The sequence below is a fragment of the Macrobrachium rosenbergii genome, chromosome 47 (assembly GCF_040412425.1).
Source record: "Macrobrachium rosenbergii isolate ZJJX-2024 chromosome 47, ASM4041242v1, whole genome shotgun sequence".
Lineage (NCBI taxonomy): Eukaryota > Metazoa > Arthropoda > Malacostraca > Decapoda > Palaemonidae > Macrobrachium > Macrobrachium rosenbergii.
In genome coordinates this window covers 14,185,050-14,203,601 of record NC_089787.1, presented here as the reverse complement: position 1 = coordinate 14,203,601, position 18,552 = coordinate 14,185,050, and the positions used below count along the sequence as shown (strand labels likewise).

General features: G+C 36.5%; 1 pseudogene; it reads right to left on the bottom strand.

Moving 5' to 3' along the window:
• Window positions 1-5,350: 5,350 nt before the first annotated feature.
• LOC136830860 (uncharacterized) lies at window positions 5,351-7,067 on the bottom strand (annotated as a pseudogene).
• Window positions 7,068-18,552: the final 11,485 nt, after the last annotated feature.

Here is an 18,552-nt window from a genome sequence, read left to right as displayed (position 1 = left end):
TTATTTCTCGGTGAAAAAACATAGGGGTAAAAATGACTAAGTGTCAACTTACCCCACCCCTTTCGCCCACCCCCGCAGGTGATAGTGGGAAGGACAAGAAGAAAGTCAATCAGTGGTTTCTTAGCATTCATTGCGATTCGGTCCGTGTCACGTGTGGTCCCCAGGTGTGTATGGCAACCCGGCGGTGTGAATTGTACTTTTAGCGTATTTGTGTAACGTGTCTAAGAAGCGTACCATACGAGGTGATATACTGTAGTCCGTGTAGTTGAATGTCATAAGGTGAGGTTGAAAACAAGTGAAATTGTGAAGCAAACTGGCAATAAATGAGAGAACTGGAAGATGGCCTGTACCAAGTTCGAAGTGTCTGTGGGGTGTGGGAGGGGTCTATCCAGGTTCATGGTCACCCTGCCCCCCGCCTGTAAGCTTTCTCATCGCACTTTCATCATTACAAAACGACAAATAGTCGACCAACCTTCGACTGGAGCAAGAAAACTAAAAGCAGATAATATTCAACTGCTTGGCCACTTGTCCACAGGTACTATCCAGAGAAGGTTGCAGGGGACCTGAGTACAAGTAAGAGAAGGCAATAGAATAACTGCCGATAACTCCAAAACAGAGGAATGATCAGAAGGATTCTGCTTTAAGACACAAAGACTGGACCCATGATCAGTGAGGAAAGTGCTTTGGAACGACGACGCTACAACAAACGTGTGTTTGGGGGGGGGCGGGGGATGTGAGGAGGGGTCTCATAGTAATAAGCTGTGGCCTAAACATATTGCACTCACGGTCAAGTTCCCCAGTATGTTATGGTGTGGGGGTGTTTTGGTATGGTGGACTGGGCGATTTAGTGTTTTTCCCCAAGAGCGAGCACGTTAAGAACGAGATTTACCTGGCTCTGATAGGCGACGTTCTGCAATCTTCTTTCGAGAAATCGGGAACATACATTTTGCAGCAGGACGGTGCGAGGTGCCACGTCGCCAAATACGCCACTGATTGGCTAAACAATTGCCAAATCGACTATATTAAGTCTTGGCCTGGCAGTTCCAATGATTTGTCCCCAACAGAAAACCCTTGGGCGGTGACCGAGTCTCGTTGAAATGAAGGGAGGAGGACACGATACAAGGCTTGACAAACTCCAGACATCCAGACACTCGATCTGGCAGAGTTTGAAACCCTCCCTCCTGCAGAAGTTGTCAATTCTGTCCCTGCTAGGCTTTAGGTCAGGAGGAGGTGCTGGAACGGAAGGAAGGGCCTGCGAAGGATTAGGAGACGGATAGGTGAGTGTTACTAATAACTTTTTGTATTTATCTCTTCTTACGCTTCCCATTCCTTCTTTTCTAGGCCAATTCGACTGAAAAGAAATAATCGGATTTAATGCGATCGCGGTTTACGACGCCAACCTTTTTACATGATAGTGTGTGTGTGTGTGTATATATATATATATATATATATATATATATATATATATATATATATATATATATATATATATATATATATATATATATATATATATATATATATATATATATATATATATATATATATATATATATATATATATATATATATATATATATATATATATATATATATATATATATAATATATACTGTATAACCAAATTCGGTCAATCCTCTCCGCTAAACTTTTCGGATAACAAAGCCGAAAAAAAAAGCATCCGTAACTGCATTCCCAACCCCTTGTTCTTAGGGCGAAGGATTTTCGTCGTAACGTATCCACGAGAAAAACAAAATTGATAAAAAATCCTCAATGGCCGCAGTTCACAGCCGTTCTCGTCAGTTTTGGAGTTTTGACTCAGGAAGCAACAGGTAGTAATGCTTTCCACTCAGAGAGAGAGAGAGCGCTGCGATTACTGCATGTTGTCATTTATTAATAGCCACGTGCATCCATAACAGACAATGTATTTCGTAATGAATCATGCTTTTAATTTTTATTTTTACTTGTGCTTTTGGCGCATGGGGACTTAAAAATTTTCAGGCCGGGATACCTTTGCGTTATATTTGTTAGAATTTTTTGTGAATGTTAAAGTATCTTATGTACACTGTCCATTAACAAATATGTTTGGTTTTTCAGTTTGTTTTTCTTATCATTCATTTTGTGATTTCGGAATGATGCAATTTGCACTGTAGGAGCAGCGGAGATAAGTGATCCATATTCACTCGGAAGTTTAATGGTTAAGGAAAACAATAACTTCATCAAAACCTGATTAGTTCAGATCACGAACAGCGTTACCAACTTAGAATTAAAATCCATTAGGGTGTATCATCAAATAATAATAATAATAATAATAATAATAATAATAATAATAATAATAATAATAATAATAACTCTCACGTCCTCTCTCGACCTCTCACAGCCTCGCTCGGCCTCTCTCGGCCTCTACAACACAGATGCACCACACACTATGTATATAATAATATACACATAGTAGGGATTATTTCAGGCCAAGTTCGTATGAGGCAGTTGCAATGTATAATACCCCGCCAATAACGAGAACATTATTACGATTTAGTCTGATCGCTGCTCGGCAATTTGTTTGCAAGTTCAGCTGATGTGAGCTGGACAGAAGAACTCGGTCTGTGCTCAAACGATGCAAACAAAGAAACGTGAGAAAAGAAGGAACCAGATCTACAGAGAAGTTGCCTTGGGGCCTGAGGCTTTCGTCTCTGTAAAGGGTAGTATATGGCATGGCTTTCGAATAACCAGATAAAAAAAAAAAGTAAAAAATGCGCCGAACCTTCTTCAGCCCAATCGAGTTTCTGTACAGCCGCTACGGCGTATAATCATGGCCACCGAAAATAGATCTATCTTTCGGTGGTCTCGGTATAATACTGTCTGAGCCGCGACCCATGAAACTTTAACCATGGCCCAGTGGTGGCCTATCTCTATCGTTGCCAGAAACACTATTATGCTTAATTTTAACCTTGAATAAAATAGAAACTACTGAGGCTAGAGGGCTGCAATTTTAGTATGTTTGATGATTGAAGGGTGGATGATCAACATACCAATTTGCAGCCCTCTAGCCTCAGTAGTTTTTAAGATCTGAGGGCGGATAGAAAAAGTGAGAAAAAGTGCGGACGGACAGACAAAGCCGGCACAATAGTTTTCTTTACAGAAAACTAAAAGTATATTCATGGCCATCCTGAAGCGGATCAAGATTTATCGTTAATAATCGAAAAGCAGAAGAAATAACAGCAGAAGGTTCGATGTGTGTAATGCTTGTTGAATCGCAACCGTGAATTAGGACCCCTCATTCTTATTTTTGTCAGAAAGGAGAGAGTAAAATGGCTATGTGAAAAAACAACGTAATTTCTAATATCCACAAACGTCGACTCTTCCCCTTCGTGATGGTCATTTGGCCTTTCGTCTTAACAAGTACAGATACTTACTTGCATCCAAATCATGGTAGTTATTGATTGAAATTCTCATGATTAATGCATACATGAATGTATTCGTGCACACGTATGTCATACTACTTAATGGAGTATGTTGTACCTATAGCAAAGTCTTCAGCGATGGCAAGATCTTCAGAAAAAACATGTATGTGTGTGTATATATATATATATATATATATATATATATATATATATATATATATATATATATATATATTAAATATATATGTGTGTGTGTGTGTGTATATTTAAATATTTTTAAATAAAGTTTTCAGAATAAAGGAAAACTTACCCGTCTCGCTCGTAACTGGTAAACAGAAGTTAAACAAGCAATTAAGTGTCCAGTTTTTTTTTTAAATAACAGCTTTTAAGAATATTCAAATATAAGCACACTCATTTTTTTACTGGTAGAGAGAGAGAGAGAGAGAGAGAGAGAGAGAGAGAGAGAGAGAGAGAGAGAGAGAGAGAGAGAGAGAGGAAAGTTCCGATCGATGGGTACCTTTTCCTGAAGGAGAAACTTTTGCCTGGCGCTCATTCGGTCTGACTCCTTCGGCGATGAGGAAATTCAGTTTCCTTAGGAAGGCAATTTTCGATCCGTGACAGAACTCTTCTTTATTTTCTTTCCCTCTGTTTGATGTTTCGCACCTGAGAGTTGTTCCATAATTTTCTTTTTTGTATGTAAATAAAATTCTTACGAAATTTAAGCCTCATATTATTATTATTATTATTATTATTATTATTATTATTATTATTATTATTATTATTATTATTATTATTATTATTATTATTATTATTCCAAAATATCATTTTCGCATTTTAACTTAACACATTTATGATCAGATTGGATCTTGCTGCGTATAAAAAATCTGTTGACACAACACCAACAATACCACAAGTACTTTTTCATTTCTTACTTACAGTCCATGTAGACTATATACGGTATATCATTCATTGCTTTTCGTAAATGACCTCTCAAGAAAAGTGACTGTTATACGCAGTGAGGAAAAGTCTGGTTAGAGATTAGTATCCCTTATTAACAAGAATAGAATCTACCATTTATTTTACATCACCCTTATTTATCCTCTCATTATTATTATTATTATTATTATTATTATTATTATTATTATTATTATTATTATTATTATTATTATTATTATTACAGGTTTTGTTAAACAAAATGACAGTTTCAACAGCATTTATTTTATATAGTAAACGCTCAATTCGTCTTATTAATTGCTTTTCTTGCGCTGGAATAGTTGCAAGCAATTGACCGATATTCACATCCGGTGGGTTATTAGAAGGTAGTAGGAGGTAGGAATGCTAGCTGCTATGTACCGTCGGCTGCTATGTACCGGCTCCTATGTACCACTGCTTTGGCTTATATGTACCATTGTTGGGCTGCTATGTACCGGCTCCTATGTACCACTGCTTTGGCTTGTAGGCCTATGTACCAAACAAGGCTGCTATCTACCAGATACCAAGTAGGAAGATAAAATATTTATTGTAAGAAAAAATTAAAAACACATGATATAAAAGTAATGAAACTACATTAAAAGATAACACAAAAGCGTAAACATATTAAAACTGCATACAATAATTAAAATTTGTCAACCAATAAAATTCAGCATGCTGTACATTGACTTAATACAGGCTTATTCCTCAGCATGATCCAGGAGTTCAGCCACCGGTTTAGAAATTCTGAAGTTGCTATGGATTTGTTCTCATATTTCATCCATTGGTCATCGAGGTTAATTTGCTTTCGGATAGCATGCTTCCTTTGGTATCTATACATTTTCTTTTGTTTTACTAATTTGACAATCATAGGAATTCTACTAGATTCGTCATGTAGAATACTAATTAAGAGGTACATGTTTATAGAATTGGTTTTTGCTACCCTGTTAATTGCATGGCGCCACCCTTCTGCATCGTTATTAGTCCAAACAGGGCGCTTGTAAGAGCTCCAAGAATGTGGAGGATGCATCTCGTTCCTGATCCAGTTTTTTTTCATAGTAGTTAATGAGATCTTGAAGTCGCTGATCAGGAAGTGGCTGGCTAGTGATATAGCGAAAAGCTGGCTCTATATGAGATGGAGGTAAGTTTGGCAGCGCCGAATGAATTGTCTTACAGCGAGTTGATTAATGTAGTCATTTTGTAGACGTAGTCTCTTCACTCTGCGGTACACTGCTTGGGTTGGGCCCAGTGAAACCAGCAGCCATGAAGGGAAGCCTCGGGAATGCACACTCGCACTGCTGACCATAGTGCTCTTTCAAAATCCAAAACACCTTCACAAACAGACGTTAGCGTTAAATCAGTAATTTTTCTTATGACAGCTACATAGTCCCTTTTTCTTTCTTCTTGACATTAGCACAAAGCACAATGGAACCTGTTTCATAATTCCATCCTTCTTTATAAAACTGCGCACACTTAAAAGCTAAACAAACGGGGTACAAACAATTTTAAAAGTTCCTCCATATACCAAACTTTAGCTTTGGACAGGTGTTGCAACTGAATTGGTTTTGTAAATATGGTATGCCGTTGTCCATTTTCAAATAGATCAGCTTGAAGAAAGTCCTGTGGAATATGATCTGTTTTAATTCAAAACTAATACCTTCAGGGTGTTTTGGACGCTGTCCTTCCTGGCGCGATTGGTGCATCTGACTAGAGTGTTTATATTTGGTAAGGGAACATCCGAATTCTCACAGCTTGAGAGTGCCTTCTTTACTATTTCCCAGATGATGCAAATGGAAATTCCAAAGCAGACTTTTTAATGAAAGCTCTTGTTGATGCTTTGAGTTCAGCACCAGGATCCCCAGGATGTGTGTTGGTGGTGTCCACTTTTGAAGTTCATTGTTCCTATTTGCTGTGAAATTGTTGCACAGCACTTTTTACCACGGTAGCTACATATCCATGTGACTGAGACAGATGATTCTCGCTTCCTGGTGTACGTAAACCCAAGGAATCAGTGAGGAGAGAGCTGCCTTTTCTTGTTCCACAGGAAACAATTTTTTAGGTCACAGGAGTGTCTGCAAGGATCGTTGTTGGTAACGCTTCATCATCTAATGATGTTTCTGCAGCTGGCGTGATGTCATCAATAGGAAGTGTGATGTTGAAGCCATTGGGTTTGTTGTTGATTGTTGCAGGCTGCTCTTCGACTGGGAAGGCATTAAAAGGATCATCGGCATCACCTGAAACCAGGGTATAAAATATCATCACCACCGTTTTCATTTTCACCACCCACAAACATCATCTCCACCACCACCATCATTCTCATCACCCCACTATCAACTATCATTATCATTCCCTAACAAATAGAAAGATAATCGTTGCTAAGTAACCAATTGGTTCTTAGCCACGTAAAATAAGTCTAATCCTTCAGGCTAGCCCTAGGAGAGCTGTTAATCAGCTCAGTGGTCTGGTAAAACTAAGGTACACATTTTTTTAACCTGAAACTTCCATCCAATCAGGACAGTCTGTGCAACACCACATGAAAACTTCACCAGCTTTCAATCGTCTGTCCGGTACTCAGGTTGTGATATTGCTGTACCACAAGTGGTGGCGCCACTTGTTGCATCCGTCACAGATAAGGGCTTCCTGTCTAGGGCGAACACACAATCCACATCCTGAGCAAAGGAAAAGTGCTGATGCCATGGTAGTATAAAATGGTTAACTGAGGATGCAAGTTCACTGGAGTTTCGAAGCACTGGAGTTCCTAAGTTGTCCTTTTCGAAGCAAATAATGAGCAGAGCTCTATTTGCTCTATTCTCTATTTGCGTGGCAAACAACCACTGGAGTTCCTAAGCTGTCCTTTTCGAAGCAAATAATGAGCAGAGCTCTATTTGCTCTATTCTCTATTTGCATGGCAAACAACCACTGGAGTTCCTGAGTTGTCCTTTTCGAAGCAAATAAATGAGCAGAGCTCTATTTGCTCTATTTTCTATTTGCATGGCAAACAACCACTGGAGTTCCTGAGTTGTCCTTTTCGAAGAAGCAAATAATGAGCAGAGCACTATTTGCTCTATTCTATTTGCGTGGCAAACAACCACTGGAGTTCCTAAGTTGTCCTTTTCGAAGCAAATAATGAGGTACATAGCAGCCAGGGATTACATATATATATATATATATATATATATATATATATATATATATATATATATATATATATATATATATATATATATATATATATATATATATATATAAAAAAAAATACATGATTTCAAATGAGTAGCTTTTAAGATAAAATTATACCCAAATCTCTCTTTTCTAGAAAGAGAGAGAAAATTTGTGCCCAAACTTCATCGTGATAGTTAAAAATCCCCACTGGAGTTCCTAAATTGTCCTTTTTCTAGCAAATAATGTGCAATTTATTTCGTTACGCAAACCACCGTGAACTGTTTTTGCAATTCAGTCCCGTGAGATGCCTGCCTTCTATGCGGATTATTTATGTGTCATTTCATTTTAAGTAAAGCCATAAGATATTTGCATCCATGTAAAAGGAAAGTTGTCCTTTTCGGCTTAACAGGAGCGTTATGTGAAAGGGTGAAGTTGTATTATTGCAGTTCCAGATGGAAAAAACTGAAGTAGGAGTTCGAATCAGCAGTGAGGAGAAAGAAAAAAGATGGAAACAAATAAAAGAGTTAGTAACAGGCTTTTTTGAGTGGTTTTGCTACTCCGGGAAGGAAGGCGTTTCTGATGTAAGGGATGCATACTCACTTTACATGAATTGCCAGAAGCAAGAGAAGGAAATATTAAGGGAGATACTGGAAACAGCATTTAGGGTGGTCAAGGAGGAAAGGAAATAATCGCAGGTGCAGAAATGAGTGGTACAGTTAGCAGAGTAGAAATGGATCTGAAGAGGTTCGTGGAGACCAGGGATTTGGAGTAAGGAATGAAGATGGAGAATATGTTCTAGAAATGGCACAGAGTTTTGCATTGCCTATATGAACATCTGGTTTTGGAAGGCAGATCGTCATTTAGTAACATATGGGAATGGTGGAATACAGAGCAAACCTTATGGTTGGGAGGGAAGACAACAGCAGTGTAGTAAATTGTAAGGTTGTTATTAATAGGTATCAAAATTAGAGATTAGAAACACAAGAAAAAATCTGCCTCCATTCTTATTCTTATTCCTGTTCCTACGCTCTGCCCCTTCCTTTGCATCCCCTGACCTCCATATCTGTCTCTTGTGGCATCGGGCAAAAAGTAGGGACAACCCAGCGAACTTCCAACACCGGTAGTTGAGCAAACTCACCGGTAGTACCCGGCATGTTGTGAAGCCTGACACGGAACGACGATGCTACCAGTTACAAGAACAATACGCACTGAGTATATGTACATATATATATATATATATATATATATATATATATATATATATATATATATATATATATATATATATATATATATATATATATATATATATATATATATACATATATACTAAGAAATACACAAAACACAAGTAAGAAATCACAAAAGTAAGTGATTTTGTTTATTAGCTGAACTTTCCCATACACACATACACACACACACACACACACACACACACACACACACACACACACATACATACATATATATATATATATATATATATATATATATATATATATATATATATATATATATATATATATATATATATATATTCATATATATACAGAACATACATATGTCATATATGCATGTTAATGAAGTATAAAGACACGCACACATATATATATATATATATATATATATATATATATATATATATATATATATATATATATATATATATATATATATATATTTATATTATTACACAAGGGTTCCCAGTACTTATTTTATACAACATTGTTTACTTAGGCTAAAATTTTATATATATATATGTTCATGATGTTTTACACATCAACGATTAATACCAAGCATGCATTGTTATTTTCATAAAATTTATATATATGATATTTATATATATTATATAAGCATATTTAATATATATATATATATATTATCGCACATGGTCCTGGCTATCACTCATCTTGCTACTGCCCAATATCATGACAATTCAATTCACCTAGAAGCAAGCAAGTGTGGACGTAACAATTATGCCAAGGGGGATGGAGACGGCGGAAGGACGAACGCATCCGGGCGATAACCGATCGTGTGGACAAGGCCTTCAATGCCGCCTTAAATGCCATAGATAAGATAATAGAATTTAGGCCAAAGGCCAAGCCCTGGGACCTGTGAGGTCATTCAGCGCTGAAAAAGAAACTGGCTGTCAGTAAGAAGGTTTGAAAGGTGTAACAGGAGGAAAACCTCGCACTTGCATTAGGAAACAATTTTTAGGAGGATGGAAAGTCAAAATGAATATGAACGGAGGTAGAGTAAAAGAAATAAGAGATGTTGCAGCTAGAGGCCAAAGGGACGCTGCAAAGCACCTTAAGTAATGCCTACAGTGCACCGCGTGAGGTCACTGACAGCACTCACCCCCTACGGGGCCTCGATGCCATGAGGTCACACGGCTCCCTACCAGAAGGTTTTCAGTATAAGCACAACCCACCATTCCCACGTGTTGAGCGCAATCACGTATATTGCTGCTCACTCATTTATATCTTTGTTTGTTGAACTGGAACGGGAATATAGAATTTAGGCCAAAGGCCAAGTGTTGACACCTATGAGGTTATTCAGCGGTGAAACGGGAATTGACAGAAGGCGGCTTGAAAAGTGTAACAGGAGGAAAGCCTCGCAGTTGCACTATGAATCAATTGTTAGGAGAGTGGAAAGATGGAAGAAAGAGAATATGAACGGAGGTACAGTGAAAGGGCTTGCAGCTGGGGGCCGAAGAGTTTATACTTGTTGATGTTATTCCTGTGCCTAAGCAATTTGTTTTCGCGCCTCACTTCCTCGCCCTAACTCCTGGTCTGTCCTCCTCGGCCTAAGCAATTCTTTATTGAGTCTGCCATCCTCAGCCTAAGCAATTCCTCAACTCTCCCGTAGGTGGGTAGTGCTGTCAGTGCACCTCACGTGGTGCAATGTAGGCATTACTTGAGGTTCTTTGCAGCGTCCATTCGGATCTCAGCTGCAACCTCTTTCATTCCTTTTTCTCGACCTCCCTTCATATTCTCTCTCTTCCCTCTGACTTTCTACCACGTTCCTGGTACCAGTGTCTCAGATTCGTTTCTTTACAATTAATTAAACGTATTTAGAAGGTAATAACATTTTACCGCAACCATTCTGTTCTAGAGCAACCAGTTTATTAAAAACGGTATGGAGAATTCACTTGTAAAATATGGGGTCTATGTACCAATAAGTTTTTTATAACCTTTATTTTACTTCATTCACTAATTTACAAATTCCTTCGGGCGTTTACAGTTTTCATTCCCGTAATAAGCAGAAACGACAGCAGTTAAAGGGACCCATTAACTCAAATACCATTCCATATGATACATCCAGATGGAGCATTCCATATCTAACGGCAGTCATGTTAAAATCCTCCAAACGTCTTTCATTACGAAGTTCGACTATTTTGCTCATCTGTCTCCTATTCAGTGTCAAATTCACAGACTAAGCCAATAGTATCCAGAATAGTTACTATCCTAAACAACCAGTCCTGAGAAATATTAATCTTTAAATTGGTTTCATGGATAGAATAGAGTAGAATATAGCATTTAGCCTAAGCCTGAGGCCAAGCGCTCTGACCTATGAGGTCATTCAGCGCTGAAAGGGAAAATGAAGAGTAGAAAGGTTTGAAAGGTGTAACAGGAGAAAAACCTGTCAGCTGTACTATGAAACAATTGGTAGGAGAGGCTGGAAAGAAAGGAATGAAAGGGGTTGTAGCTAGGGGACGAAGGGACGCTGCAAAGAGCCTTAAGTAATGCCTACAGTGCACGCATGAGTGGCACTGACACCACTACCATCCTACGGGGTTTCATCCTCCCGTTAAAAACCTTGAACAAGCTTTAATCTTCATTATTTCAACAAGAATTTAAAATTCTTCATTATTTCAGAATTTAAATATATATATTTAGAATTTTATATATATATCTGTATTTCATATCTATATTAAAATTCTGTTCATGTATTTATAATTTTTTTATATCTATAACTGAAAATCCTGTTCAGTATTTCAGATTTTTTTTTATATCTATAACTTAAAATTCTGTTCAGTATTTCAGAATATTTTTATATCTATAACTTAAAATTCTGTTCAGTATTTCAGAATTTTTTTTATATCTATAACTTAAAACTCTTTTCACCTGCTTTAACTCCTGCATGTACCTCATCTTCAACATTTCAGAATTTTTTTTTATTATGTATAACTTAAAATTCTTTTCACCGGCCTTAAATCCTATCTTTAACCACTTAGCTTAGAACCTTTGTCCATGGAAGTGTAGCTGACCATCACATTATCAAATTTTCATAACAATGAATGGAAATGATTTCTTTGTACGAGCTCCATGAAACAAGTAATTTGATATTTAGTTTTACCTTCTAATTACACATTGTTCTAAAGTAGCAAAATCACGTAATTTACATAATTTTTGGGGTTTCCCAATACATTTACCGGCGCTATTGGCACTCAGCATTTATTCATTAGTATGGAGTCAGATTTCGGCTCGCTGTCCCACAAATTAGCTAAGGGCATTTGAGTCGTCACAACCAATACCCAAACCACTTTATTTTAAATTTGATATAGGCCTTCCACATGTGTATTCACTCACACGTGAATACTGTTAAACAGTCTGGTATATTTCTAAATTAAGTAGTTTTTACCCTCAACATCTGTAATTGTATGGATGATAAACCAGATTCCACATACTTTGTTTTCCCCTATAAAAATACCGAGGAAGTAGTCAAGAACTGAAAACTAAAGACCCATCATTTATTAATTAAAAAAAATTATAATGTACAGACAAATGGTAGGTTAACGGATGCAGCATATCCGAGGAACCTAACTTACAAACCTATCAGGATTTTAATGAAAAGCGCAGCATGGAAAACTTAGAAATTAAATGAATAGAAGCCTACATCTACCTAGTCGACATCTTGGATCCATAGAAATATCAGCCTAACACTGAAAGGTTCGCAAATCCTCCCCGTGTCTGCACATTTTCTGGAAGTCTGGTTCCTCCAGAAAGTTGTGACCTGCAACCAAAAAAAAACAGTGGCAGCAGAAAATGTTCTTACGGCAATTGATCGGCAACTTCGTAAAGGGAACGTTAGCTCTAATATTTCTTTAAATAGGTTCGATCTTTAAGGCTAATTAGCTTATAAAAACCATGAGTTACGTTTCTCCAATCAATGCCCAAAAATGGTTATTACCCACTGAAAACGTTTCTCCAATCAATGTCCAAAAAATGTTATTAGCCACTGAAAACGTTTCTGCAATCAATGTCCAAAAAAGATTATTAGCCACTGAAAACGTTTCTCCAATCAATGCCCCAAAAAAGGTTATCCACTGAAAACGTTTCTCCAATCAATGTCCAAAAGGCTATTACCACTGAAACTAGTTCGTTGAGCGGCCTCTCCAATCCACTTTGTTGGTCGTGAGTGAATCCAAAAAGAACAAGAGGAATTTGTTTCTGACCAAATTCATTTCTCGCTATAATGTGTTAAGAATTATCCCGTTGCTAGGTAACCAATTGGTTCTACCACTAAAAATAAATCTAATCCTTCAGCCCTAGAGCTGTCAATCAGCTCAGTGGTCTGGTTAAACAAATATTTAACTATTTTGTTTTTTATACCATAATTATACGTAATTTACAATGCTACTCTGCTTCTGACGCCATTTAAAGTAAAAAAAAAATTCACTATACGTAGAAACCACTAAAAAAATGCATAATAATAGTTAGAAAATGTACCATTCTGAAAATCGCCAAAATCAAAATTAAGATAACCCACTTACTATGGTCAAAGTCGTAGTCTTGAAAAGATACCTTCGATCTTTCAAGAATTCAGGTAAAAGGTAAAGAAACCGCTGAACTTTAAAATAAAGCAACGAAGTTGTGTAATGTGAGCTCTTGTTAGGGAGGAAATGATTGCATCACAGATCAGTTTTGCCACTAATTATCAAAGAGACCCGACAGCTCCTACCGTAGTATAATGTACTTAAAAATGTATATTGATACATGCATTAATTGCCTGGTGACCTTTCAAACATTTCATGTTCTATAAAGCAAATACAATCAAACACCTGACTGCCATGGATAGCTTGGCGTAATTATAAACTGGCTTTCATTACAGCATCGCATTCACTACATTAATGGGTACCAACAATTGCATCCAACTCATAATATTTTCACAACCTCATTAGCTATGGTAATGCGCACTTCACATAATCAAAGCCTTGTTGGATACCATTGGAAACTCATACCTTGATTATGGATAGCATCCCCAACTCACTGGCTGTGTTCACAAAGTGCGTTGTTCCACAACGCACTGTTCAAGGGAGCATCACAGTTCCCGCTTGTGTTATAACAGCCCCACAAAGCACTGCCCTTATTCAAGGATAGTATGAATGTCTCAGTGCCTTGTGATTATGATCATCATAATCATTGTGCCGATAGTACCATTTACTGTGTTCACGGATGACCTAACACGCATTTGACAGAGTTCATGGAAAATACATTCATTGCCCACGTTCATGGATGGCATCAGAGCCTTGATGGCTCGGTTGGTAGAGCGGCAACCACAGACTTCTTAGAAGCCTGTGGCGAGGGTTTAATCCCCGCGGCCGACCAGTCAGAGGCAGACACTTTGCTATCCGTGTAGACACCCCGGGATTACATGATCAACGGATAGGTTTGCTTGAAAGCAAATGGGTGTGCCAGACTAATACACACATAAACAAAGCCACTCCAACATCTTCTAAAAACATAACAGACACCTCACATGTCTCGAACTGTCGGCCTACCCGCCCAGTTCTCCTCGTGCTGCTGGGAGAAAGGGAGCATTGGGATTCGGTAATACATGTACACATTCGTTACCGGGGTCTAAGCGATGTCAGGCAGGGCAGCCGATCGAGGTTACGGAGTCCTTCAAAGAAGGCACCGTGCTTACCCTTCAAAAAAAGGCACTACCCCATATAAAAATGGGAATAAAAAGCACGTTAAAACGAAAGAAAGTTCATGGATGGCATCACAAAACTATCGCCAGTATTCGTGGGTAACATAAAACTATTGCCAGTGTTCATGAGTGTCATTTCAAACTCATTGCCAGTATTCAAGAGTGACTTCTAAACTCATTGCTTGTGAATGGGTATCAAACTCATTGCTTGTGTACATGTAGTAACACATTGTGTTCATAGAAAACTCTTTGCTTGTGTTCAGAGTAAAACTCATTGTGTTCAAGAGTAAACTCATTGCTTGTCTTCACAGAACAAACTCATTGCCGATGTTCATAGAGTAACAAACACATTGCCTGTGCCTGTATTTATAGAACAAACTCACTGAAACTGTGTTCATAGAGAAACCTCATTGCCTATGTTCATAGAGTAAAACTCATTGCCATTGTTCATTGAGTAAAACTCATTGCCAATGTTCATAGAGTAAAACTCATTGCCTATGTTCATAGAGTAAAACTCATTGCCTATGTTCATAGAGTAAAACTCATTGCTTGCGTTCACAGAGTAATAAAAGGAAAACGGAGAAAACAATAGTAATCATATTTGAAACAAATGCCCAAAACGGGGTAGTTAACCCCTGGACTGAAACAACACAGCAGCTACAAATAGTACCCTGGATATTTCAGTAAAAAAATTATATATATATATATATATATATATATATATATATATATATATATATATATATATATATATATATATATATGCATAAAAACTCAGGTATCAGTTTCACAACAGTAATGCAAGTGCTAAGTACGTTTAATTACAGTAATATTCATTTCTACTTGTTTCTGAATAATATACCAGTGAAGCAAGTTTTATGTAATGTATCCAGTTATACGGTACATACATACATACACACACATACACACGCGCACACACACATGTATGTGTGTATGTATATACGTATATATAGAATATTTCATTATATATCGTTATAACAAAATATCCCCGCGAATTAAAAGTTATTTCGTCAAAGTGATGGAAAGAATTATGCGACAGGCCTCTGCTACAAATTACTTCGTGGGCAACTAAAAGAAATTACGAGTTACGTTCAGGAAAATCTATTCATCTTGTGCTGTATTTTAACCGCCAAGATAGAAGACAAGTAAAAGAAGGGAGTAGGAAATAAAAATAATTATATATATATATATATATATATATATATATATATATATATATATATATATATATATATATATATATATATATATATATATATATATATATATATATGTCATGGTTATATTCTGAGGCCGATTGGAAGAATGAAAATGAATTTTTTGTCACTGCCTTAAAGGCCAACACATAGCACTCAGAATATAAGCAATAAATGTAATGGATAAACTGACCTACCTTGATATCACATCTAAGTAAACAGAAAAGTGGAGGTCGCCTTTTTAAATTAACCAGTTAATACTTTAAACTGAATTTATTTACAAACAGAGCAATCAGGAAATTAATATGAAAGGGCTGACTGAGCAGCAAGTAAGCACATACAGTGTGCAACAACAGTTAGACAATGCATAGCAAATATCTGAATCTGAAAGGGCTACAGCCTGATTGAAACTGGTTGAATGAGTTAGGGTAGTTCACGCAACTGGTTGCAAAGCGGGAACTGTGACTAGCTCCCCTGGACCTCTTAATCAGAAGACTCTTGCATGTGACAGGATGGCAGTTAAACATCTACGGCTATTTTGGTTCACAAGGCAGGGGCAGACCACTCGAAAAGCCAGATAACAGGATTCTGGAAGAGAATTCCAGGTTAGCCTTCAAATCAAATGGCTTTCTCTTACATGGAATTACTTATGCACGATGGAGGAATTGATCAATTAGATTTGATCAGCACATGGTAACACTGTGGTGAGAATGCTCTGATTTTTATCACTGAACTAATTTAATTTGAGCTTGGGACAAGTCATGAGAGCCAAATGTGCGTGCTAGGCTTTGGGAGCAAAGGGGCTTTGTTTTAGGAGAGTGAAAAGTTGGAAATACTGAAAATGGAGAGGAATTCACGAGAAGAAAAAGATAACTGGCAGTCAGTTGCTACTTCAGACTTACCTTATTGCATCTGTGCATGGAGCTCGCTTCCAAAAGACGAATTTCGGCTGCAGAAGCATCGAACTTTGCCAGTGTGAAGGGAAGGGAGACCACACCAACTGGATGCTTTATGCGGCCTGTGACGGAGTGCGTGTGTCCAGGCAGGGTGCAAGGTGTCTCAAGCGTGGATCATGAAGACATCGGTGGATCTGAAATAGCAATTTCAGCCAGCACACAGGAATAGGTCTTATAGTTAAGTGTCTTGAGGGTCAGCATAGCAGCCCAATTACGGCCCTGACTGTTCTTTCAGTTCCTAACAGCTTAATACCCCCCCAAAAATCGTATGATGCTGGGGCTAAGAGGTCGGTATGGTCCCCAAATCAGGTGATATGGGGGTAGGCCTATGCAAGTTCTCCCTCCCCCTTAGTGGAGTCTCCTTCATCTGCCATTAAATTTGATTTCTTAGCTAACAGGCTGAAGGGATGAATTTTATAAATACATGAAGAGATACATATATATATATATATATATATATATATATATATATATATATATATATATATATATATATATATATATATACACATGTATATATATACCATATATATATATATATATATATATATATATATATATATATATATATATATATATATATATATATATATATATATATATATATATATATATATATATATATATATATATATATACATATATATATATATATATATATATATATATATATATATATATATACATATATATATATATATATATATATATATATATATATATATATATATATATATATATATATATATATATATATTATATACACATGTATATATATACTGATATATATACATATATATATATATATATATAGTATATATATACATATACACTATATATATATATTATATATATGCATATATAAGTATATATTTACATATACACTATATATATATATATATATATATATATATATATATATATATATAAATTATATATATATATATATATATATATATATATATATATATATATATATATATATATATATATATATATATAAATTATATATATATATATATATATATATATATATATATATATATATATATATATATATATATATATATATATATATATATGTAAATGAGCATAGTTTACGAAATGATTATACTTTCAATCTGGTGTGTTGTTGATGTATTTCCATTGGTGTGTGTCTCCACACATCGCCGGACATAACAGTCAAATCATGATGAACAGTGACGTTTTATGGAATCAAAGTACTTGATGATTTTCCAGCACCAAATGGCCAAAAATATTTTTACCCGGCCGAAACCGATCTTTTTTTTGCTTACATAATAGAATAAACGCTTTGGTAAACCTGACAGGTTCTTAAGCTCTCTGAAGGGCAACGAATGAGTTCGACATTTTGCTTTCGCTTTGTCGAGTTGACTGTTGTCGATTTGTCTCTCTGGAGGAGAGCGTCTGGAAGGACTGTGTCCGAAGGAGATTTCCGGCGAGAAGTGTCACTTCCGGTATCGAAGCAGAAATTTATTTCCATTCCTGTGCTTTCCTAAATAATTTCAGTTGTGGACTAGATAGATCTTGTTAAACTTCCTGAATACGTGTATATCCTTTATGCACAGCATGTAAGTATGTGCATACACATCGTTATGCAGTCACCAGGAAAAAGAGCATAGTTTACAACCTGCATTGTTGATGTCTCCCATCAGCGGACATGACACTGAAATTATCGTGAGCAATGACGTTTTAGAAACTGAAATAATTTGGTGGCTTTGCAGCAGCAAAATGGCAAAATTATTTTTAACCCTGACGAAACCGATCGTTTTTTACATAACAGAATAAAAGCTTTGATAAATTTGACAGGTTTTAATCTCTCTGAGAGTCACCGAACGAGTTCATCAGAAAATTACTTTCGCTTTGCCGATCCATCGAGTCGGACGGCGGTGT